Here is a 24219-nt window from a genome sequence, read left to right as displayed (position 1 = left end):
TATATGCCCAATAGTGGGATTGCTGGGTCGTATGGTAGTTCTATTTTTAGTTTTTTAAGGAACCTCCATACTGTTCTCCATAGTGGCTGTATCAATTTACATTCCCACCAACAGTGCAAGAGGGTTCCCTTTTCTCCACACCCTCTCCAGCATTTATTGTTTGTAGTTTTTTTGATGATGGCCATTCTGACTGGTGTGAGGTGATACCTGATTGTAGTTTTGATTTGCATTTCTCTGATGATTAGTAATGTTGAGCATCCTTTCATGTGTTTGTTGGCAATCTGCATATCTTCTTTGGAGAAATGTCTGTTTAAGTCTTCTGCCCATTTTTGGATTGGGTTGTTTGTTATTTTGATATTAAGCTGCATGTGCTGCTTGTAAATTTTGGAGATTAATCCTTTGTCAGTTGCTTCATTTGCAAATATTTTCTCCCATTCTGAGGGTTGTCTTTTCGTCTTGTTTATGGTTTCATTTACTGTGCAAAAGCTTTGAAGTTTCATTAGGTCCCATTTGTTTATTTTTGTTTTTATTTCCATTTCTCTAGGAAGTGGTTCAAAAAGGATATTGCTGTGATTTATGTCCTAGAGTGTTCTGCCCATGTTTTCCTCTAAGAGTTTGATAGTGTCTGGCCTTACACATAGGTCTTTAATGCATTTTGAGTTTATTTTTGTGTTTGGTGTTAGGGAATGTTCTAATTTCATTCTTTTACATGTAGCTGTCCAGTTTTCTCAGCACCACTTATTGAAGAGGCTCTCTTTTCTCCATTGTATGTTCTTGCCTCCTTTATCAAACATAAGGTGACCATATCTGCAAGGGTTTATCTCTGGGCTTTCTATCCTGTTCCATTGATCTATATTTCTGTTTTTGTGCCACTACCATACTGTCTTGATTACTGTAGCTTTGTAGTATAGTCTGAAGTCAGGGAGCCTGATTCCTCCAGCTCCGTTTTTCTTTCTCAAGATTGCTTTGGCTATTTGGGGTCTTTTGTGTTTCCATACAAATTGTGAACTTTTTTGTTCTAGTTCTGTGAAAAATGCCAGTGGTAGTTTGCTAGGGATTGCACTGAATCTGTAGATTGCTTTGGGTAGTATAGTCATTTTCACAATGTTGATTCTTCCAATCCAAGAACATGGTATATCTCTCCATCTGTTTGTTTCGTCTTTAATTTCTTTCATCAGTGTCTTATAGTTTTCTGCATACAGTTCTTTTGTCTCCTTAGGTAGGTTTATTCCTATGTATTTTATTCTTTTTGGTAAAATGGTAAATGGGAGTGTTTACTGAATTTCTCTTTCAGATTTTTCACCATTAGTGTATAGGAATGCAAGAGATTTCTCTGCATTGATTTTTGTATCCTGCTACTTTACCAAATTCATTGATTGGCTCTAGTAGTTTTCTGGTAGCATCTTTAGGATTCTCTATGTGTAGTATCATGTCATCTGCAAACAGTGACAGCTTTACGTCTTCTTTTCTGATTTGGATTCATTTTACTTCTTTTTCTTCTCTAATTGCTGTGGCTAAAACGTCCAAAACTATGTTAAATAATAGTGGTGAGAGTGGACAACCTTGTCTTGTTCCTGATTTTAGAGGAAATGGTTTCAGTTTTTCACCATTGAGAACGATGTTGGCTGTGGGTTTGTCATATATGGCCTTTATTATGTTGAGGTAAGTTCCCTCTGTGCCTACTTTCTGGAGGGTTTTTATCATAAATAGTTGTTGAATTTTGTCAAAAGCTTTTTCTGCATCTATTGAGATGATCATATGGTTTTTCTCCTTCAATTTGTTAATATGGTGTATCACATTGATTGATTTGCATATATTGAAGAATCCTAGCATTCCTGGGGTAAACCCCACTTGAACATGGTGTATGATCCTTTTAATGTGCTGTTGGATTCTGTTTGCTAGTATTTTGTTGAGGATTTTTACATCTTTATTCATAAGTGATATTGGCCTGTAGTTTTCTTTCTTTGTCACATCTTTGTCTGGTTTTGGTCTCAGGGTGATGGTGGCCTCATAGAATGAGTTTGGGAGTGTTCCTCCTTCTGCTACATTTTGGAAGACTTTGAGAAGGACAGGTGTTAGCTCTTCTCTAAATGTTTGATAGAATTTGCCTGTGAAGCCATCTGGTCCTGGGCTTTTGTTTGTTGGAAGAATTTTAATCACAGTCTTAGTTTCAGTGCTTGTGATTGGTCTGTTTATATTTTCTGTTTCTTCCTGGTTCAGTTTTGGAAGGTTGTGCTTTTCTAAGAATTTGCCCATTTCTTCCAGGTTGTCCATTTTATTGGCCCATAGTTGCTTGCAGTAATCTGTCATGATCCTTTGTCTTTCTGCAGTGTCAGTTGTTACTTCTCCTTTTTCTTTTCTAATTCTATTGATTTGAGTCTTCTCCCTTGTTTACTTGATGAGTCTGGCTATGGTTTATCAATTTTGTTTATGTTCTCAAAAAACCAGCTTTTAGTTTTATTGATTCTGCTATTGATTCCTTCATTTCTTTTTCATTTATTTCTGATCTGATCTTTATGATTTCTTTCCTTCTGGTAACTTTGGGGTTTTTTGTTCTTCTTTCTCTAATTGCTTTAGGTGTAAGGTTAGGTTGTTTATTTGAGATGATTCTTGTTGATGTAGGATTGTATTGCTATAAACATTCCTCTTAGAACTGCTTTTGCTGCGTCCCATAGGTTTTGGGTCATTGTGTTTTCATTGTCATTTATTTCTCGGTATTTTTTCATTTCATCTTTGATTTCTTCAGTGATCTCTTGGTTATTTAGTAGTATATTGTTTAGCCTCCATGTGTTTGTATTTTTTACAGTTTTTTTCCTGTAATTGATATCTAGTCTCATAGCGTTGTGGTTGGAAAAGATACTGGATATGATTTCAATTTTCTTAAATTTACCAAGGCTTGATTTTTGACCCAAGATGTGATCTATCCCGGAGAATGTTCCATGAGCACTTGAGAAGAAAGTGTAATCTTCTGTTTTTGGATGAAATGTCCTATAAATATCAATTAAGTCCATCTTGTTTAATGTATCATTTAAAGCTTGTGTTTCCTTATTTATTTTCATTTTGCATGATCTGTCCATTGGTGAAAGTGGGCTGTTATAGTCCCCTACTATGATTGTGTTACTGTTGATTTCCCCTTTTACAGCTGTTAACATTTGCCTTATGTATTGAGGTGCTTCTATGTTGGGTGCATAAATATTTACAGTTGTTATATCTTCTTCTTGGATTGATCCCTTGATCATTATGTAGTGTCCTTCTTTGTCTCTTGCAATAGTCTTTATTTTAAGGCCAATTTTGTCTGATATGAGAACTGCTACTCCAGCTTTCTTTTGATTTCCACTGATGGAAAATCTTTTTCCATCCCCTCACTTTCAGTCTGTATGTGTCCCTAGGTCTGAAGTGGGTCTCTTGTAGACAGTATATATACGGGTCTTGTTTTTGTATCCATTCAGCCAGTCTATGTCTTTTTGTTGGAACATTTAATCCATTTACATTTAAGATATGTATATTCCTATTACCATTTTCTTAATTGTTTTTGGTTTGTTATTGTAGGTCTTTTCCTTCTCTTGTGTTTCCTGCCTAGAGAATTTCCTTTAGCATTTGTTGTAAAGCTGGTTTGGTGATGCTGAATTCTCTTAGCTTTTGCTTGTCTGTAAAAGTTTTAATTTCTCCATTGAATCTGAATGAGATCCTTGCTGGGTAGAGTAATCTTGGTTGTAGATTTTTCCCTTTCATCACTTTAAATATGTCCTGCCACTTCCTTCTGGCTTACAGGGCTTCTGCTGAAAGATCAGCTGTTAACCTTATGGGGATTCTGTTGTACTTTATTTTTCCCTTGCTGCTTTTAATTTTTTTTTTTGTATTTAATTTTTGATCATTTGATTAATATGTGTCTTGGCCTGTTTCTCCTTGGATTTTTCCTGTATGGGACTCTCTGCACTTCCTGGACTTGACTGACTATTTCCTTTCCCATATTAGGGAAGTTTTCAACTGTAACCTCTTCAGATATTTTCTCAGTCCCTTTCTCTTTCTCCTCTTCTTCTGGGACCCCTATAGTTCAAATGTTGGTGCGTTTAATGTTGTCCCAGAGGTCTGTGAGACTGTCCTCGATTCTTTTCATTCTTTTTTCTTTATTCTGCTCTGCAGTAGTTTTTTCCACTATTTTATCTTCCAGGTCACTTATCTGTTCTTCTGCCTCAGTTATTCTGCTATTGATTCCTTCTAGAGAACTTTTCATTTCATTTATTGTGTTGGTCATCATTGTTTGTTAGCTCTTTAATTCTCCTTGGTCTTTGTTAAACGTTTCTTGTATTTTCTCCGTTCTATTTCTGAGATTTTGGATCATCTCTACTATCATTAGTGTGAATTATTTTTCAGGTAAACTGCCTATTTCCTCTTCATTTGTGTGGTCTGGTGGGTTTTAACCTTGGTCCTTCATCTGCTGCATATTTCTCTGTCTTCCCATTTTGCTTAGCTTACTGTGTTTGGGATCTCCTTTTCGCAGGCCGCAGGTTCGTAGTTCCTGTTGTTTTTGGTGTCTGCCCCCAGTGGCTAAGGTTGGTTCAGTGGGTTATGTAGGTTTCCTAGTGGAGGGGACTCGTGCTTGTGTTCTGGTGAATGAGGTGCCTTGTCTTTCTGATGGGCAGAACTGCCTCTGGTGGTGTGTTTTGGGGTGTCTGTGACCTTATTATTATTTTAGGCAGCCTCTCTGCTAATGGGTGGTGTTGTGTTCCTGTCTTGCTAGTCGTTTGGCATAGGGTGTCCAGCACTGTAGTTTGCTGGTCGTTGAGTGGAGCTAGGTCTTAGCGTTGAGATGGAGATCTCTGGGAGAGCTTTCACCATCTAATATTATGTGGAAACGGGAAGTCTCTGGTGGACCAATGTTCTGAACTCAGCTCTCCCACCTCAGAGGCACAGGCTGATACCCAGCCAGAGCACGAAGACCCTGTCAGCCACACAGCTCAGAAGAAAAAGTAGAAAAAAAGAAAGAAAGGAAGGAAGGAAGGAAGGAAGGAAGAAAGAAAGAGAGAGAGAGAGAGAAGAAAGAAAGAAAGAAAGAAAGAAAGAAAGAAAGAAAGAAAGAAAGAAAGAAGAAGAAAGAAAGAAAGGAGGGAGGGAGGGAGGAAGGAAGAAAGAAGAAAGGAAGGAAGAAAGAAAGAAAGAAAGAGAAAGGAAGGAAGGAAGGAAAGAGAAAGGAAGAAAGGAAGAAAAGAAAGTTATTAAAGTAAAAAATTTTTTAATTATTAAAAATTTAAAAAAAAAAAAGTAATAAAAAAACAAAAAAAGATGAGAGCAACCATACCAAGAAACAAATCCACCAATGATAACGAGCACCAAAAACTATACTAAAAAAATAAAACAAAACAAAACAAAAAACCAGACAGGCAGAACCCTAGGACAAATGGTAAAAGCAAAGCTATACAGACAAAATCACACAAAGAAGCATACACATACACACTCACAAAAAGTGAAAAAGGAAAATAATATATATCTATATTTAAAAAAAAAAAAGGAAGAGAGCAACCAAATCAATAAACATATCTACCAATGATAATAAACTCTAAATACTAAACTAAGGTAAACATAAAACCAGAAACAAATTAGAGGCCAAAAGCAAACCCCAAGTCTGCAGTTGCTCCCAAAGTCCACCACCTCAATTTTGGGATGATTCGTTGTCTATTCAGGTATTCCACAGATGCAGGGTACATCAAGTTGATTGTGAGGATTTAATCTGCTGCTCCTGAGGCTGCTGGGAGAGATTTCCCTTTCTCTTCTTTGTTCGCACAGCTCCTGGGGTTCAGCTTTGGATTTGGCCCCATCTCTGCGTGTAGGTCGCCTGAGGGCATCTGTTCCCTGCCCAGACAGGACGGGGTTAAAGGAGCAGCTGCTTCGGGGGCTCTGGCTCACTCAGGCCGGGGGGAGGGAGGGGTATGGAATGTGGGGCGAGCCTGCGGCGGCAGAGGCCAGCATGATGTTGCACCAGCCTGAGGGGTGCCGTGTGTTCTCCCGGGGAAGTTGTCCCTGGATCACGGGACCCTGGCCGTGGCAGGCTGCACAGGCTCCTGGGAGGGGCGGTGTGGAGAGTGACCTGTGCTTGCACACAGGCTTCTTGGTGGCGGCAGCAGCAGTCTTAGCGTTTCATGCCCAACTCTGTTGTCTGCGCTGATAGTCATGGCTCGCGCCGGTCTATGGAGCTCGTTTAGGCGGTGCTCTGAATCCCCTCTCCTCATGCACCCCGAAACAATGGTCTCTTGCCTCTTCGGCAGCTCCAGACCTTTTCCCGGACTCCCTCCCAGCTAGCTGTGGCGCACTAACCCCTTCAGGCTGTGTTCACACAGCCAACCCCAGTCCTCTCCCTGGGATCTGACCGAAGCCCGAGCCTCAGCTCCCAGCCCCCGCCCGCCCCGGCGGGTGAGCAGACAAGCCTCTCGGGCTGGTGAGTGCTGGTCGGCACTGATCCTCTGTGCAGGAATCTCTCCGCTTTGCCCTCAGCACCCCTGTTTCTGCACTGTCCTCCGTGGCTCTGAAGCTCCCTCCCTCCGCCACCCACCGTCTCCGCCCGTGAAGGGCCTTCCTAGTGTGTGGAAACCTTTCCTTCACAGCTCCCTCCCACTGGTGCAGGTCCCGTCCCTATTCTTTTGTCTGTTTTTTCTTTTTTCTTTTGCCCTACCCAGGTACGTGGGGAGCTTCTTGCCTTTTGGGAGGTCTGAGGTCTTCTGCCAGTGTTCAGTAGGTGTTCTGTAGGAGTTGTTCCACATGTAGATGTATTTCTGATGTATTTGTGGGGAGGAAGGTGATCTCTACGTCTTACTCCTCCGTCATCTTGAAGGTCTCCTTAGTTTATTTTCTTTACTGTGCATTTTATTCTTAACGTTACTTCAGGTGAGTCATTTCATCCAGGTGACCAATTGATCTGGGAAGGCAAGATGTAGTGGTCAACAGCCAAACTGCAAGTAGAGTATTTATTGAGCATTTGCTATATTTATGTATTATACTACCTAGTCATTGCTATGCTATATTGTATTCATTATATTATTCCTGATAGGTGCTATCAAGGGAGAAAAAAATATGTCAAATTCTCTACTTCTCCAAAGCTTACAGTCTTAGGAGAACTGATAAACTCACATATGAAGCAATTGAGTTAAGGAATAAAGTTAGTCTCCCATGCTTTTGTGAAATATGACTAACATGGTACCAAATACAAGGAGCTATAGAATACTCACCCTAGAAAGGTAAGTGAGTATTCTCCTGATTCATAAAACTATAGGAATTCTTTAAGCATTTTCATCTCATTTTTTAAAAAATAGCAAGCACAAAACGAAGCCATTGTGTCAGAAGACAATTATTTTGATTCTAAGTACCCAAACCAAAAATGAAGTAAGATATTTGGAATATGTATTAGTCAGGGTTCACCAGAGAAACAAAACCATTAGGATGTGTACATATATAGAAAGAAATTATAAGGAATTGATTCATGTGATGATGGAGGCTGGCAAGTCCAAAATCTGCTGTGCAGGCTGGCAGTCTAGAGACCCAGGAAAGCTGCTGGTGCAGATCCAGTGTAAAGAGGCCAACAGCCCAGAAACTCTGACCCTCTTGCCTCCTTATTAGGACCTTTGTGATTACATTAGACTCACTAAACAATTCAGGATAGTCTTCCCATTTCAAGTTCCTTACCTTAATCACATATGAAAAGTCTCTTTTGCCATGGAAAGTAACCCATTCACCTCCCAATGGTGCAGATGAAGTTTGAAGGCACTCTGCTGGAGAATTTCCTCCTGCTCAGAGAGGCCTCTTTTTGTTCCATTCAGACCTTCAGCTGATTGGATGAGGCCTACCCACTTTATGGAAGGCAATTTGCTTTACCAGCAGTTCACCAATTTAAATGTTAACCTCATTAACATTTAAACACCCTCCAGGTTGACACATGAAACTAACCATCAGAAGCCCACCCTTTATCAACTTGGCAACCATACAGATCTCCTTAAACCATCCTTAATCTCCTAATAAAGAGAATAATAAGGTCATATTTCTGCCTAATATGATACGACTATTCTGTGTACAACTGAAAACATACTAACCTTTTCCCCAAAAGAAGATACAAAGTATTTATTGTTTATTGTTCTCAATATACTGTAATTTAAATACTATGATGTAAAGTTAACAGTACTTAAATACAATGATATAACACCTTGATATGATATACATCTTAATGTTAATGATATTATACACACACGAAAACAAACATATTCATGACAAAATAAGGACACAGTACGACAATTACAGTCTTCATTTCTATCACTGGTCACATGGTCATAACTATCTTCTTCTACTACCCATTCCATACTACCTTTCTTTCAGCAAGAACCTCAACTGGTTGTGAACCTTTGCCTGCTGGGAAGAGGCAAATCTTTATTCCTGAAGGGTCTCATTAGTACTCCTGCCTGAATTGGGTTGTTATAGTTTTCCATTGACTGTCCATCACAGGGCATACCAATACTAAGAGATGCCCTAAGGGATATCCTATATTGTAGACATCTTCTTCCTTACCTCCATTGTGGAGTTTCAGTCCAATTTCCCATTAGTATTCAAGATCAATCACCCCAGCCAATACCATGTCTCCCTTCTTTGCCTATTGATTCAGAAGCATGAGTCAGCCAGAATAGCCAGATGGCAGTCTTAACTTCCAGTTCAGTGGAATCATTGTTGTGTTTTCTAGTGGAAGCATTTCTTCCTTTGGAACTAAGACCTCTAGACCAGCAGATTATAAGGTTGCAGGTACAGGTAGCAAAAATTCTGCTAGTGGGTCACTAGGGATGATAGTGAATTGTACCACACTCATTTCCATTCCCTTGATTCCTGGACCTGTGAATCCTGGCTGTGAAAGAAACAGAACCATATGTTTGACACTGATTCAGAGCATATACAGCCTTCTGAAGAACCTTGCCTCTGCCCTGCAAGGTATTGCCACCCAGTTGGCACAGTAACTAAGTCTTCAAATGGCTATTCCACCATTCTATCAAACCAGATACTTCAGGATGGTGGGAAAACATGGTAAAATCAGTGAATTTCATGAGCATGGGCTCATTGCCCCACTTCTTTTGATGTGAAGTGAATTCCCTGATCAGAAGCAATGCTGTGTGGAATACCATGATTGTGGATAAAGAATCGTACCACAGATGGTAGTTTTGGCTAAAGTATTGCATGCTGGGAAGACAAATCTGTATCCAGAGTGTTTATTCCAGAAAGAATAAAATGCTGCCTCTTCCATGATGGAAGCAATTCACCCCAGGGAATGGTGCCATACTGGAGACTCAGTGTTGGTCTCTGCTACTGGCAGATTGGGCACTCAGCAGTGGCTATAGCCAGGTTGGCCTTGGTGAGTGAAAGTCTATGTTACTGAGTCCGTGCACACCCTCATCTGTGCCACTATGGCCACTTCGGTTATGTGCCTGCTAAGTGATGATGGGGGTGACTGGGAAGAGGCTGACTGGTATCCACAGAATGGGTCATCCTGTCTACTTGATTATTCAGCTGCTCAGCCTTTGGTGAGCATTCATCTGGGACACAAATATCTTCAGAGTTTTTGCCCAGTTAAAGAAGTCTATTCACACACCTCTTCCCCAGGCTTCCTTGTCACCAGTTTTCCAATCATGTTCCTTCCAAGTCTCTGACTAGCCAGCTAAGCCATTGGCCACAGCCCCTGTATTAGTATATAACTGCAAATCTGGCCATTTCTTCTTCCAAGCAAAAAGAACAACCCAGGGGTGCTGCTTGGAGTTCTGCCCACTGGGAGGATTTCCCTTCGCCGTTGTTTTACAGGGTGTCCCAGAAAGTGGCTATCGTGCTGCAGCTGTCTACTTTCGGATGCTGCCTGCATACCGTGCAGAATCATCTATAAACCAAGCCCAAGTCTTCTCTTCCTCTGTCAGCTGACTGTAGGGAATTCCCCGTAAGGCCATAGGTGCAAACTGGGAGCAAGAAGGTAGAATGGCAGGAGTGGGGACCATAGGCCTTTGGGCCACGTCATGTAGCAAATGTGTACCCTAAGAACCTGCTCGGGCCCAGTGTTGTATCTACCACCTCCATTTGTCACTGGAGTGCTGCTGCACATGCCCAACCTTATGGCTTGGTGAGTCAGATAATACCCAGTTAATGATAGGCAGATCAAGTTGCATGGTAACTTGGTGGCCCGTGGTTAAACATTTTGTTTCTCAGGAGGAAAGTAGTGATTTGCAGAGGATGGCAGGGCTTTGCTTCAAAATCCTAAGGGCTTGCACTATGATTCGCCTCTAGCGGCCTGCCAAAGGCTCCAAACAGCATCCCTATCTGCCACTAACAACACATCAGGCACCATTGGACCTGCTGAATCATAAGGCCCAAGTAACACAACAGCTTGCACAGTAGCCTGGACCCATTGCAAAGCTTTCTCCTGTCCCACTCAAAACTAGCAGCTTTTCATGTCACTCAGTAAATGGGTCAAAGTAACACACCCAAATGAGGAACATGTTGCCACCAAAATCAAAGAGGCCCATTAGGCATTGTGTTTCTTCTTCAGCTGGAGGAGAGGCCAGATGCAATAATTTGTCCTTCACCTTAGAAGAGATATCCCAGCGTACTCCACACCACTGAACCCTAGAAATTTCACTCCAGAAATTCAGGTAGAATATCCCTGAATTTTTTTCAGCTTTTTTGAGGTATAATTGACAAATAATATTTTAAGATATTTAAATGTACATCGTGGTAGTATCACTTACATGTGGAATCTAGCAGCCTCCTGAATCCTTGTCAGATTTATTTCTGTCTCTGACACACAAATGTCTTTCTTCCCAACAAGACTAGAGTAGTTGCTACTTCTTGCCCCCTAGGTCTAACCAGCATAATTTCCTCAATGTAATGGACTAGTGTGATATCTTGTGGAAGGGAAAGGTGATCAAAAAGCCTAAGAACTAAATTATTACATGGGGCTGAGAGTTTATATATGCTTGAGGTAGGACGGTGAAGGTGTATTGCTGGCCTTGCCAGCTGAAAGTAAGCTGCTTCTAGTGATCTTTCTAACAGGTATCAAGGGGCAAAAAACACATCTGCCAGATCCATAGGTGCATACCAGGCACTGTGGGATACGTTAATTTGCTCAAGCAATGAAATTGCATTTCATGCAACAGCTGCAATTACTCTCATTGCATTTAGGTTTTCCAGTTTAGTGACCACAGTCCCCACCGTGGGACATTCCAGAGAAGAATGATCACAGAGCTCTTTAAGGATACTGGTCCTCCCCTCACAAATTTATTTCTCACAGTTATGGTAAAAGATATGTCTTCTGGATTCTCCCAGAGTGGATAGTTAGTCTTAAATGACAAATCTGCTCTAGCATTCCAAAATCCCTAAGTCTTTGAATCCTTCCCTCTACGAGAAGCCAAGGCAGGTCAGCATCTTCAACTTACTCACTATGAACCACCTCATGGTCTGTATTTCAGCCAATCAGCCAACCAAGCAGAGCTCTTTTGAACTCCCAGAGCTGCGACGCTAAATGTAGAATCTCTGCTGAGGGGCCCATATCAGCACATTCAAGGGGGAGCAGCATGTGTTATGTTTAGGAATGACTAATGTTTTGGTGTAACATAACAATATCTGTTGTAAGAAGGAAGCAGAAGATGGGGGTTACAAGGTAGACTGGATTCAGATGTAAAGATTATGAATTCTTGGTACAAAACTTGTGAAGCTAATAGGGTAGCTATGCTAAAAATATCATCCACCAAGTTTCAAAAAGTCCTCAAGGTGACTTTGACCAAGTTTTCAGCCTTTAATCAGGACTTGTGAAATTGAGTTAATACATCCATTTCATTTAAATGGTTTTTTATGAAGTCTTCCCTCACACTGGCTTGGTTCTTCCCCTTCCAATCTTTGTGTTATCTCTCCTTATTTCTTTTTCTTACCTTCGTTTTTTTTTCTTTTGAAATAGCTATTTCTTAAAGAATTAAACATTTCTGTCTTTCTGATGCCTCACAGTTTCAGATAATGCTTATGAAATGCATTTTCATGAGGTGCGTTTTTGGGGGGTGGTGGTTAAAAATCATTTGACTCAAAGCTCTTTCCCATTGTGTGCACTTCAATCCTCACAATATAAATCCATTTTGTAATTACTCCAATATTCTCATCTTAGAAACTTCGCCTGACACACCATTCCATATGTTTATGATTCTCTGAATGAAAAAGTGTTCCCTGACAACCATTCAGATTTTTCCCTTTAATTTCCATTTATGCCTTATTGTCTTATAATGTTCAACTGAAAATATATGTTGCAATATTGTGTGACATTATCAGTATTACTTAAGATTTTATATACCCATATATCAGGCAAACATCAGATAAATCTCACTATTCTTTCCATACATCTTCCTTCCTGGAAGAGTACAGGTAATAGATTCAATTTCTCCTTCATGACAAGTTGACTTTAAGCATTTCTTACAAACTGAAGACAAGAATCAATTTGCATTTTGGTTTGAATTATTTTTAAAATGTGAACTGGAAATGGGATTTGGCTTAACGTTTGTGCAATTAAAGTGATGGTGCTAACTGCAGTGCTTTTTAGAAGAAACTTATATCAGGGTTGATTTTAAGAATAGTGTAAAGCCAAGACACAAGACTAATTTGAAGGTCTTGCTAATAAATAACGTTGTTAGAGAAAAAGGGCGTATTCTGATGATTTGTAATCCTGCGATAATGGCTTCTAAATAGTTAAGATTAGTTTGAGAGATGAGCGCCTTTCCACCCTCTATACCATATGCCAGCAGGGGACAAAAATCAATCTTGAGAGAGCTCTGATTACTTCTGCTCCAAGTTTCTTGTCAGCAGATTCAAAATGTGCAGGGCAATGAATCTTCCACAAGGTAGAGGTGCTGCCCATCATCTGGAAATCTTTTTTCCCAACTTCTGGTAGAATATCTGCTTGTGATAAATTAGGAGGAGAGAGGAAAAAAAGAAGACTATTTGGTGCAACAATTTTAATCCTGTGTTATCAGTACAGAGAGAAAGTGACACCAGTTCCTGTGGCTTTGAAATGAAAAATGTACCCTTGGAAGGAAGAAGCTTGAAAGTTAAGGAACAAACAAAATAATGGTCTTTGTCATCCTAAAATACCATGCTGCTTAGCATATGATCAAGGGACATCCACACTAAGGGTTGGTACCTGAATTAATAAATAGTAGCTCTGAAGCAAAAAGTCTAGACTTGGATTCACATTAGAAAATCTAAGGAGAAAGAAGGTGAAGTTTGATTATAATAAAAACACAAGGGTATGAACAACGAGAGGAAAAAGGACAATGTGATTGGCAAAACAATGGTTTCCAAAAATGTCCACATTCTAATCCCCCCAAACTGGGAATGAGTTACCTTACCTGGCAAAAGGTACTTTGCAGATGTGATTAAGTTGCACACTTTAAGCAGGAAAGAGTATCCTGGATTATCCAGGTGGGCCCAATGTAATCAAAAGGGTCCTTAAAGTGGAAAAGGGAAACAGAAGAGGTCAGAGTGATGCAGTGTAAGAAAAATTGGATTCGCCTTTGAAAGCTTTGAGGATGGAGGCAAGGGACCACGAACCAAGGAATGTGGGTGGCCGCTAGAGGCTGGAAAAGGATAGGAAATGGATCCTACCAAAAGTCTAGAGAAAAGAACAGCTCTGCTGACACCTTGATTATAGATCAGTGAGACTCACATGAAACTTCTGACCTACAAAACTGTAAGATATAAATGTTTGCTGTTTAAAGCCCTTAAATTTGTGATAATTTGTTAGAGTGGTAATTTGTTAGTGTAGAAAACTAATAGAGACAAGATGTGAAAATATAAAACAAGAAAAAGTTTTAAAATTGTGTATTACAGGGACTTCCCTGGTGGTCCAGTGGTTAAGGCTCTGTGCTGCCACCGCAGAGAGGATGGTTTGATCCCTAGTGGGAGAACCAAGATCCCGCATGCCATACAGTGAAGCCAAAGAAAAGAAAAATTAGTTAAATGAGAACTTGTTCAAATTGGAAAAACATTCTTACTACGTTGAGTTGAAGCCAGGTACAAAAATATGATGTATGGTGTGATAATACTGGTGTATAATATTGGATATGCTGGTGTATGGTATTGGTGTGATATATCTATAACACCTGTTTTCATACATATCAGCAAATATATTCATGAGTAGTGAGTGTGGATGTATGGAATGTATTTTTACCCTACTCTTAGATTAAGAAAAACACACAAAAATATTTTTAGATGTAAGTTTTTTTCTGCTATAAAAATGTGTGTGTGTTTGAAACTTTATGTCTGTATCACTTCTAACCAACTGGTAGTAGAAATAGAAAATGTACAATTGTCTATATATTTAAGCTCTCCTCTACACAACATTGTCAAATCCAACTCATTCTGAAAATGGAAAGAGTTCTGTCTCTGCTAAAACCAAAACAACCCAAAAGTATAGTGAATTGTGTGATTTTTCTTCTGTGCCCTGGTCAATTGAACCCAACATCAGTCATCAAGCAGTACCCTAAAAGGCCTGCAGATGGATGAAGCTGTAAAATGGTACAATCATTCCAGATAACAATTTGGTAAAATATATCAAAAAACCTTAAAAATTATGCCCTTTGAACCAGTAATGGCATTTCTAGGAATCTAAAGAAATAATAGGCAAAGATTATTACAAATAAGAAGATTCACTGAAGGTTTATTTATATAGAAGAAAACTAGGAAACCAACCTTAATGCCCAATAAGAGAGGAACTGGGCAGTAATTTAAAATAATGTTTTCAAAGAACATTTAATTACATGGGAAAATGTGTTCAGTATGTTCCTAAATGAATAAAAGCAGGCGGCAAAAATTGAATACACAATATGATTCCAATTTTGAAAAAAAAAAAAAAATATGCCAAATGTTAAGAGCAGTTATCTCTGGGTAGTAGAACTGGGTTTTAGATTTTTTAACCATGTGCATATATTTGTGTATATGTTGGGGGGTCAGTTTGCTCTACCATGGGCATATATTACTATTCAAATTAATAAGACAGTGCTTGCCATTTGGAGTATCAGTACTGTGTGAAAGCAGCTCAGAGTCAGTTCGACCACCTACTAGAATTAAATTAGAATCGGGGTGTTCCCTCTCCTGCCTTGCCAGTTCCTGAAATTTGGTTCTCTTTAATGACTATGACTTGAGAATCTCTTGCAGAGTCTGTGGAAATAGTCTTTCTAGGAACACTGGTCAAGAACCACAGCCTTGTCCTAGGAAGTGCATCCTTTCCTTCCAGACTGAATCTGCCACTTGACTGTGGCACGGGCATCCAGCGTTGCACTAATAGCATAAGTATTAGAGCTCGCAGTGAGCACACACTTCGCAGAGAGTACAGTTCCCCCTAGGCCTTGTACTTACTCCCAGGAGATTTAAAGATACTTATTCTTTGCTGGCAGTTATAAAAAGTTAATATTTGAACTGAGATCTTGCTGATACTAAAACCAATCCATTCTTAGAGTTTATCCATCCCTCCTGTTGTTCACATTAGGAGTGAACTCCACCAAGCAAGAGAACATTTCTACAAGCATTCCACCAAGTGAATAGATATCTTTTTATTATTCGTGGTCATAATCAGCTCCTGACTGAAGAAGTCGCAACTTAAAATGTATTTGCCCTAGGTTCTGGCTCTCTCCTGTGGCCCATGTGTGCTACCATCTATGTTACCAGCAGCGGGTATTAGGATGCAAACTGGTGTGTTAAGTGTCAGCTGTTTTGAAAGGAAGGTGAAATCAAGAGCCTTGAGAAAGTATTTTCTCCTCACTGGCGCACCTGAAGGGCAAGACCTACCTTGTCCCCATATACTCCTCCCGGCATCTAGCACAAACCCTTGCACGTAGTCAGTCCTCAGTAAGTATTTTTAATTAAATCAATGGTAAATGGTACTTCTTCAAAAATTCTCTTCAGAGTTCATGACGGCCACTTTGGGTGTGCATGTAAGTGTGTGTAGAGCTACCATATCCCTTTTATTGTAACGGTCATGCAGGATGGGAAACAAGTAATAATGTCTTCCTTTTTTGAGGGTTTACTGGGCCTCAGATAAAAGGGAAGAAATAATTCCATTTCATTCTGAGGAAACTACAGAGTCTTTCAGTTCAAGAGATCAAAGCTGCATTAACTCTTCCGGTTACTGCCACTTGCCATTTACTATCATTTAGTGCTCTGGAAAAGGTAATCTACTAAATAGTACCCAAGTGGCCTGGCAATTTATTAAGTGAGCAATTTATTCTTTTCTCACTACTAAGATCAAACCATTCACCGTTCAGATTCTTCACATTCCTCAGAAATAACAAGATGGGAAAATATCCTTATCTTAAAACATAGGGAAACTAAGGTTTAGTCTTGAATCTGCTGAGAAGGGGAAATAAAAATAAAGGATTTGCCACTGCTTACCCTAATTTTCTAGTACATATTGTCCCTTTCCTAAATTTAGAATTAAGTTGTTTAAGCTTTTCAGAGTTCCAGGAAGAGACTGTAGCCTTGTTTCTTACCAAATCTATATAAAAGAAGAGCTGCTTTTTGGACTCCAATAAGAGTCTGTGGCACTCTGAGAAATAGAACATGGGTAGAGATGTGTAAGAAAATGGACTAATTCAGTCATTAAAGTGATAAACAAGAAATATTATGTTATTAAGTCTCACGAGGCAAGGGGGAGTTGAAAAGATTTAAAGATAGTTATTCTTTGCTGGCATTTATCAAAAGTAAATATTTGAGAGTTTCCCTGGTGGTACAGTGGTTAAGAATCCACCTGCCAATGCAGGGGACACAGGTTTGAGCCCTGGTCCGGGAAGATCCCACATGCCGTGGAGCAACTAAGCCCGTGCGCCACAACTGCTGAGCCTGCGCGCCACAACTACCGAAGCCCGCGCACCTAGATAGACTCTGTGCTCTGCAACAAGAGAAGCCACTGCAATGAGAAGCATGCACACCACAACGAAGAGTAGCTCCCACTCGCCGCAACTAGAGAAAGCCCGCGTGCAGCAACGAAGACCCAATGCGGCCAAAAATAAATAAATAAGTACGTTTATTAAAAAAAAAAAAGAAAATATTTGAACTGAGATCTTGCTGATATTAAAACCAATCCATTCTTAGAGTTTATCCATCCCTCCTGTTGTTGTTCACACTAAGAGTGATTCCCACCCCACCCCCCCGCCTCCTTTGGTCAGAATGAGGTCACATGGACTCGTAAAGCAGCACACCTCTCACTGACAACGTGAAGAAGTAGTGTCCTCAGAGCCATGACAGTAACAAGCTCCTGGACACTTTTACCATCCTATCAAGGCCTCCCAGAGGCTCTCCTGCTTCATGAAAACACCAGTGACAAGAACCACAATGTAAGTGCAAGCTTCATAACATACATAATCTCATTGATTATCATGAAAAATCCTACAAGGATTTTTCTCATCACTACAGTATACATAAAAAAAAAAAAAATGAGGCACAAAGAATGAAATAATGTGCCAGAATCCACAGAGAGAGGAAATGACGGAATCTGGGTTTAAACCCTGGTCTGTAAAATTCCAAAACACATCTCCTTCTACATGGGATGGTGCCTCTAGGTTTTGCTACACTGTGTGGATTCTTCTAGTGAAAAGTTGAAGTAATGCTCCAGGACTGAAATTCCACTTTACCATGCTCTTCGAAAAAGTAAGAAAGCGTATTGTAACAATTTCATGGGCTGTTGTTGCCCAGACACAGGCCAGAGCCTTCCAAAACTAAACAAATCTATATATTCATTACAGTATTTCAAGATGGTGACTTAGGTTCACAACATGGGCAGCAAAACTGATAATTGCTGAATGCCAAAATTAGAAAATACATTATTATTTAACCTCTGTAAGTTCAGGGAACTATACCTTTAATCCATAGAAGAATTCTTAGCATACAATCTGCATTCAATGAATACCATGTTGGGTGTACAGTTTTTTAAGAAAATACATAAAATACGAAAAGCATTATGAAGATGTCTACAATCTATGGTCATACTATTTAAATAACTTGGTTGCTGGTATTTATCAAAAAATTTAACTTGACCCCAAAATTGTCACTAATGTGCTAAAATTATTAACTAGACTTGAACACATCAGAGTGACTTGTAACCTGATTCACTTCCCATCAGCAGTAGAATAAAGCATATTAATTGTAGACACAGGATAATTATACTTATTAGCTGGGCCGTGAAATACCCAGGTACCTGTGTAAAATATACTTTCAAAGGAATGTAGATGAAAATATTAACAGTAGTTAACATCCCTGGGTGTTTCCATTGCCTGTCATAATTATTGATTTTCATCTCCTCTTTATTTATACATTTTAACAACAAACCTATGTGACTTTTATAATAAAAATTTATATATATAGCCTTCCAGGAAAAATATCTTTACAAATATATGGAAACACTTCTAATTAATAATAGCTAAAACTTATTGAACATTTTCTATGTGCTAGACACTGTTTTATGTGTTTCATATTCAGTAACTTATTTAATGCTCCCAATAACTCAGTGAGGAGGATAGTATTATCCACATTTTACAACTGAGAAAACCAAGGCATAGAATGGTAGAATAACTTGCCCAAGATCAAACACACTTAGTAAGTCAATAAGCCAGCAACGAAAAATGCAGTCTCCCTCCAGAGTTTGCATTCTTCACCATCACACCATTTTACCCCACAATGAACAGATTTACAGTACATAGCGATTAATGTAATACTCAGACTACAATTGAAGCTATGAAAAAAATTACCAAAAAGTCAGTGAATGGAAAAAATACGCCAATGGGAAATGGGAAAAGACATCAAAATATTAATGGTAACTAATCTTCTGTGATATAATCAGGAACAGTTTCTTCTTATTTCTAGTTTTCTATATTTTCCAATGTTTATTTAATAAGAATACATCTTTTTATTCTTAAAAAGAAGTAATGGAATCAGTAATTAAGAACTATAATATGGGAGGGCCCTGATTATACTCTCAAGAAAACATACAAATATTAGAGACAAATCTTAGGAAGAGCTTCAAATTTAAATTCTAGAAGTCCAGCATGCCTGTTAGAAAGCAAGCAGAAAGAGTGTGCAATCCCAACCCTAGACTATAAACCTCGTGAAGTTGGGATCAGCTCTCTTACTAACTTTTCTTGGTCTGTGTCTTAATGCCTACTACAAAGCTATAAATCATATGGTCATCCTACTGTAAAAATTGAATTAATTTGTAGTTTCTCATGTGTTTTTTCTGGGCGGTTAGACTTAAGAAGCAGGTGAGAAAGGGGGAGAGGTAACATAGCAAGCTCAAATGGGTGCCCAGAGAAGAAACAAGCTGTTATATGTCTCTGAGTCAACAATTTTATTTTTTTTCCTTAAGCGATCTTTCTCTGCTTCTTCCCAAGAGTTACCACTTTTTTTTTTAATTAATAGCTACTTTATTTATTTATTTATTTATTTATTTATTTATTTATTTATTTATTTATTTATTTTAGCTGTGTTGGGTCTTCGTTTCGTGCAAGGGCTTTCTCCAGTTGCGGCAAGCGGGGGCCACTCTTCATCGCGGTGCGCGGGCCTCTCACTATCGCGGCCCCTCCCGTTGCGGGGCACAGGCTCCAGACGCGCAGGCTCAGCAGTTGTGGCTCACGGGCCCAGTTGCTCTGTGGCATGTGGGACCTTCCCAGACCAAGGCTCGAACCCGTGTCCCCTGCATTAGCAGGCAGATTCTCAACCACTGCGTCACCAGGGAAGCCCTGAGTCAACAATTTTAAACACGTGTCATTGGCTACATGCCACCTTCACTGATCACTCCTTCTCAATCAACTTCACTTACCCCCCTTGTTCTGCCAAATCTCTCATGATAAAGTTTCATAGTTCTATCCTTGGTTCTCTCATCTCTAAATACAGTCTCTCAGATGATCCCATCCAGTTTCAACTACCAACTATGTGCTAATAGAACTCAAATGATAGCCCATGTCAAAACCTGTCCTTGAGCTCTGAAATTCTAGATCCAACTGCCTACTTGACTTCTCACTTGGCTCTCCAATAGGCACCTCAGACTGAACAGAGGCCAAACAGAACTACTGGTTTTTCACAAACATATACTTCCTACTCTCCTAGACCTTTTCCACCTCAGTAAATGGCATTACCATCTACCCTGTTATTCAGGCTCAAAACCTAAAAGTCAATCTTGAATTCTTTCTTACCATCATCAAGCTTACACCCAATCCATCAATAAGTCCTTTCGTCCTACTTTCTACATTACGTCTCAAATTTCACTGATTCTTAACATGTCCGTGATTACAACTGGTCCAAGCTACCTTGCCTGGACTGCTGCAATGACCTGTTATTTTATGCCTCTGCCACCACTCTTAACTCTTTATGGCCCAGCCTCTGTAAAGCAGGGAGTGAGCTATTGAAAGCATAATTCATATTACTCAGCTCCCACCCTCCCCATATATATATATATCTATATATAGAGAGAGAGGTACACACACACCCCATTACTTCCTGCTTTCCTCTACTTAAGTCCTTCCTTTGTCTTCCCATTATACTTAAATAAAATCAAAACTTCTCATTCTGGCCTACAAGACTATTCATGATCTATATGATCTGGTCCCTGTCTGCCTCTCTGATGTCATTTCCTCCCAATCTTCCCCTTGATTAGTGCTAGAGTGCCACATTGATATTCTTTATAGACCCTGAAATCCGGCTCGTGCCTATCTCAGTGTCCTTACATTTGCTCTTTCCTTTTCCTAGAAAGCTTTCCATCAAATCCTTACAAGGTTGCCTCCTTATTTTCATTAACTTAGATGTCACCTCTCAGAGAAGGAGTTAAAGTTGTTCATACACATGCATGTGTGCACACACACACACACACACACACACACACACACACTAACCTAGAGATAGGGCTTAATTTATCTTCCTTATACTACTTGTCAGGATTTGAAATTATCTTCTTCATTTGTCTATGTTTACTGTCTTTCTCCCAGACTAGAATATAAGTTTCTTGAAGTCAGGAATGTTTTCCTTAGGCATTGCTGTGTCTCCAGGCCCTAGCATAACACCCAGCATCTAGATGTCACAAAACAATTTTTGGCTGGTCACAGGAAAAAAAATGTGTGTCTACTTCAAAAGAAAATAAATGATCTATTTCAATAAGGTTGTAAGATTAAAAACTATGGTGATAGCAGATGGTTAACCAAGAGAAGTCTGGGACAGAGATGGTTAGAGAAAAAAAGACAAGTGATTATGATCATTGCAGATAATTAGTCTTGTTTGAATGTGGTTGTAAAGAGTAAATATACTTTAGAGATATACCAAACCAAATAAAACAACCCGCGATGCTATAGACCTTACACTCTTATAGGAGACTGGTGACTAAATAAACATGTGGGCTGGAACATGGAGCATTTGAAAAGTTCTATATGTTAAAAAAGATCATTAGGAAAAGACTTATTCCAGGGATAATTAGGAAAAGAGTATAACCACACAAGTATCAGTCATCTTTGGAATATAGTCATCTGAAAGAAATTATAATTTTGAGGCATATTAATAGGGATGTTACTTAGCTTGAAGTCATTCTCCAGTTTACTGTTCTTATATCTTAGGATATCTCCAACTCTCTTCCTTCCTAAAATATAAGCAATGTGGAAGTCCCATGGGAGTCCCTGAAAAGGAGAAAGTTAACTTGACTCTAGTATCTGAACTGCAAAGCAGTGATCAATTAGCTTATTAATAATCAGATAATTGAGCAGAGAGTTCCTGAATAAAATGAAAAGTAGAAATAACCAGCAGGATAATTTTAAGAACCATCTCTCGGCTTTATAAACTAATCCTCCTCTAATGGCCCTTTTTAATGTAATTTATAGTTTCATCATTACCCTTTTTGTATTAGTAATTATTTCTAAAATACCAAAGAACCATCTTTTTTTCAAGGTCCTTCCCTCAGTCTGATTTACAACCCAGCTCAAGTTGGACTCTGTCTTTCTGAGGTTTGACATTTCAAAATATTTATTGCTCTTTTACATTAATGCCTTTCTCATGAATCTGAAGGTGACCGTTACTCCTTTCATCGTGTTGTAATTAAATGGATCAACTATTGCTTTATTATTTCCACTATTTGTCTGCACAGCACATTAAAACTTTCAGATTAGAAAGTGGTATCGAGCAATGTGTGAACTATAACAAACAAATATTTCCAAAAATATAGGGTCCTCTTGATGCATTGCTAAAGGAACTGTTCCAAGTGAAAGCACAAAATCTTTAATATTTTATTGATCAGATCTAAACCTTCTGCCCAAAGTGGCAATTAAATTTCAATTAAACTGACTGAAAGCATCATATTAAATTTCAGCACTTTACGAGCTATCAGATAATGCTGCAGGACAAATCTTTAGCATGATCACACTCTTTTCAAATTATATTATCCTGTTCATTCACAATAAAAGTGACAGTTTTAGGTATACTTTCAATATTTCTTGAATATAAACCCTCTAATGAACACATTTTATTGCCTTTAAATCAATTATTATTGGATATTTTAATAAAGTGAATTGAGCACTTTGTTTTACACACTGCTTAGAAGTTATTATATTTTGCAGTCTGCACAGCAAAGAACTGAATCAGAGAGAGAGAAAGAGAAATGGCCAAATATCTGACAATACAGGAGAAATGGAATGAGCCATTTATAAGGAGGTGGGCTTCCTGTCTCACTCTATAACATTTAATGATACATGCTAATTAGCATTTGATTAATGGTTTTTTCTTTTTGAAATTTAGGTCCAAGTTCTAGAAATAGCTCTTATCATAAGGGAAAGATGTTAGAAATCACAAAACTATACATGAATATAATCTTACGTATATTTTATTTTGGAAATTAGGACCTTAGGTTTTGTTTATTTGTTTGTCTCCTTTACGCTTTGAATTTGTGATTTATAACACTTTTCTGAGTATTTCGAAACAAAGTTCATGTTAAATGTTGACCAAGATTGTGCCCATCTGAATGACATAAATGGAATCCTGAGGCTTTTTTTTTTTTTTTAATTTTTTTTTTTTTATATATTTATGACTGTGTTGGGTCTTCGTTTCTGTGCGAGGCCTTTCTCTAGTTGAGGCAAGCGGGGGCCACTCTTCATCACGGTGCACGGGCCTCTCACTATCGCAGCCTCTCTTGTTGCGGAGCACAGGCTCCAGACGCGCAGGCTCAGTAATTGTGGCTCACGGGCCCAGTTGCTCCGCGGCATGTGGGATCTTCCCAGACCAGGGCTCGAACCCGTGTCCCCTGCATTGGCAGGCAGACTCTCAACCACTGCGCCACCAGGGAAGCCCCCCTGAGGCATTTTGTTCTTCACTTTGGCCACTCTTGTGAATAAGTCAGACTCCAGACTCTAGCGTACAGCTGAAATGGTCAGTATTGATTGCCAAAATGGACAAAATGACTGCTTTGGCTCTGTGCTGTCCAGATCGCTTATCACATACTGGAGACATCACACCATATTCACTTCATACAAAGCTCAATGTACTGGTCCCATTTCATGCACATGTGTACACCATTAACACACTAACTAGACAAATAGCATAGAATCACATTTGGAAAGAGACTAGGCAAGAGAATGCCTTCTACTTTGAAAGAACCTAGCCACATATAAGGATTTTGTCCTGCTTTGTGAATAGGGAGATGCCTTTGTTGCTGAAGTCAAAAGGATGCTGTAATAACCTCAGTATAATTCATTGGAGTAGATTAAATTAAAAGTTAGATGAAAATCATGATTTCTTATTGAAATGATTCAATTAGATTATGATCCCTGAATTTGAGTAATTGAGTCTCAAGGTGACAAGGGATTTAACAAATCATTAAAACTATGCTTCTGTGCGGAGCTGGATAAGGCACCAACTGTAAGCCTATTCATGGACCTGGAATCAAATCTATAAGCGATGCAAGAACATCATTTCAATCAATGGGGAAGTAAACTCTGGCTTCCATATGCAACCCATAAAGGAAGTAAACTACAAATTGCCCAACTCCTGCTGAAGTAAACAGCACCTCCAAGTCACAACTGTGAGACTATTCCTTCCTAGCACCGTTATTTCTGTTGAACATGGGCCCCTTCAGCTTCAGTGAGGCAGACACAGTCAACTGTTCACTATTTACCTGGAATGAGTGGTATAGGATCTGCTTCCCAATAACAACAAAAT

The 24219-nt window shown here is 39.2% G+C and overlaps 1 long non-coding RNA gene across 3 annotated transcripts in view; it reads left to right on the top strand.

The window, feature by feature from the left end:
- The window catches only part of LOC309625496, a 764549-nt gene that overhangs the window by 680990 nt on the left and 59340 nt on the right, over nucleotides 1–24219 (top strand). The gene's annotated exons all lie outside the window — the stretch shown is intronic.

This window comes from Balaenoptera borealis (assembly GCF_965194805.1).
Source record: "Balaenoptera borealis genome assembly, chromosome: 3".
In the NCBI taxonomy this organism is placed as follows: Eukaryota; Metazoa; Chordata; class Mammalia; order Artiodactyla; family Balaenopteridae; genus Balaenoptera; species Balaenoptera borealis.
This window is presented reverse-complemented; position numbering and strand designations above follow the sequence as displayed.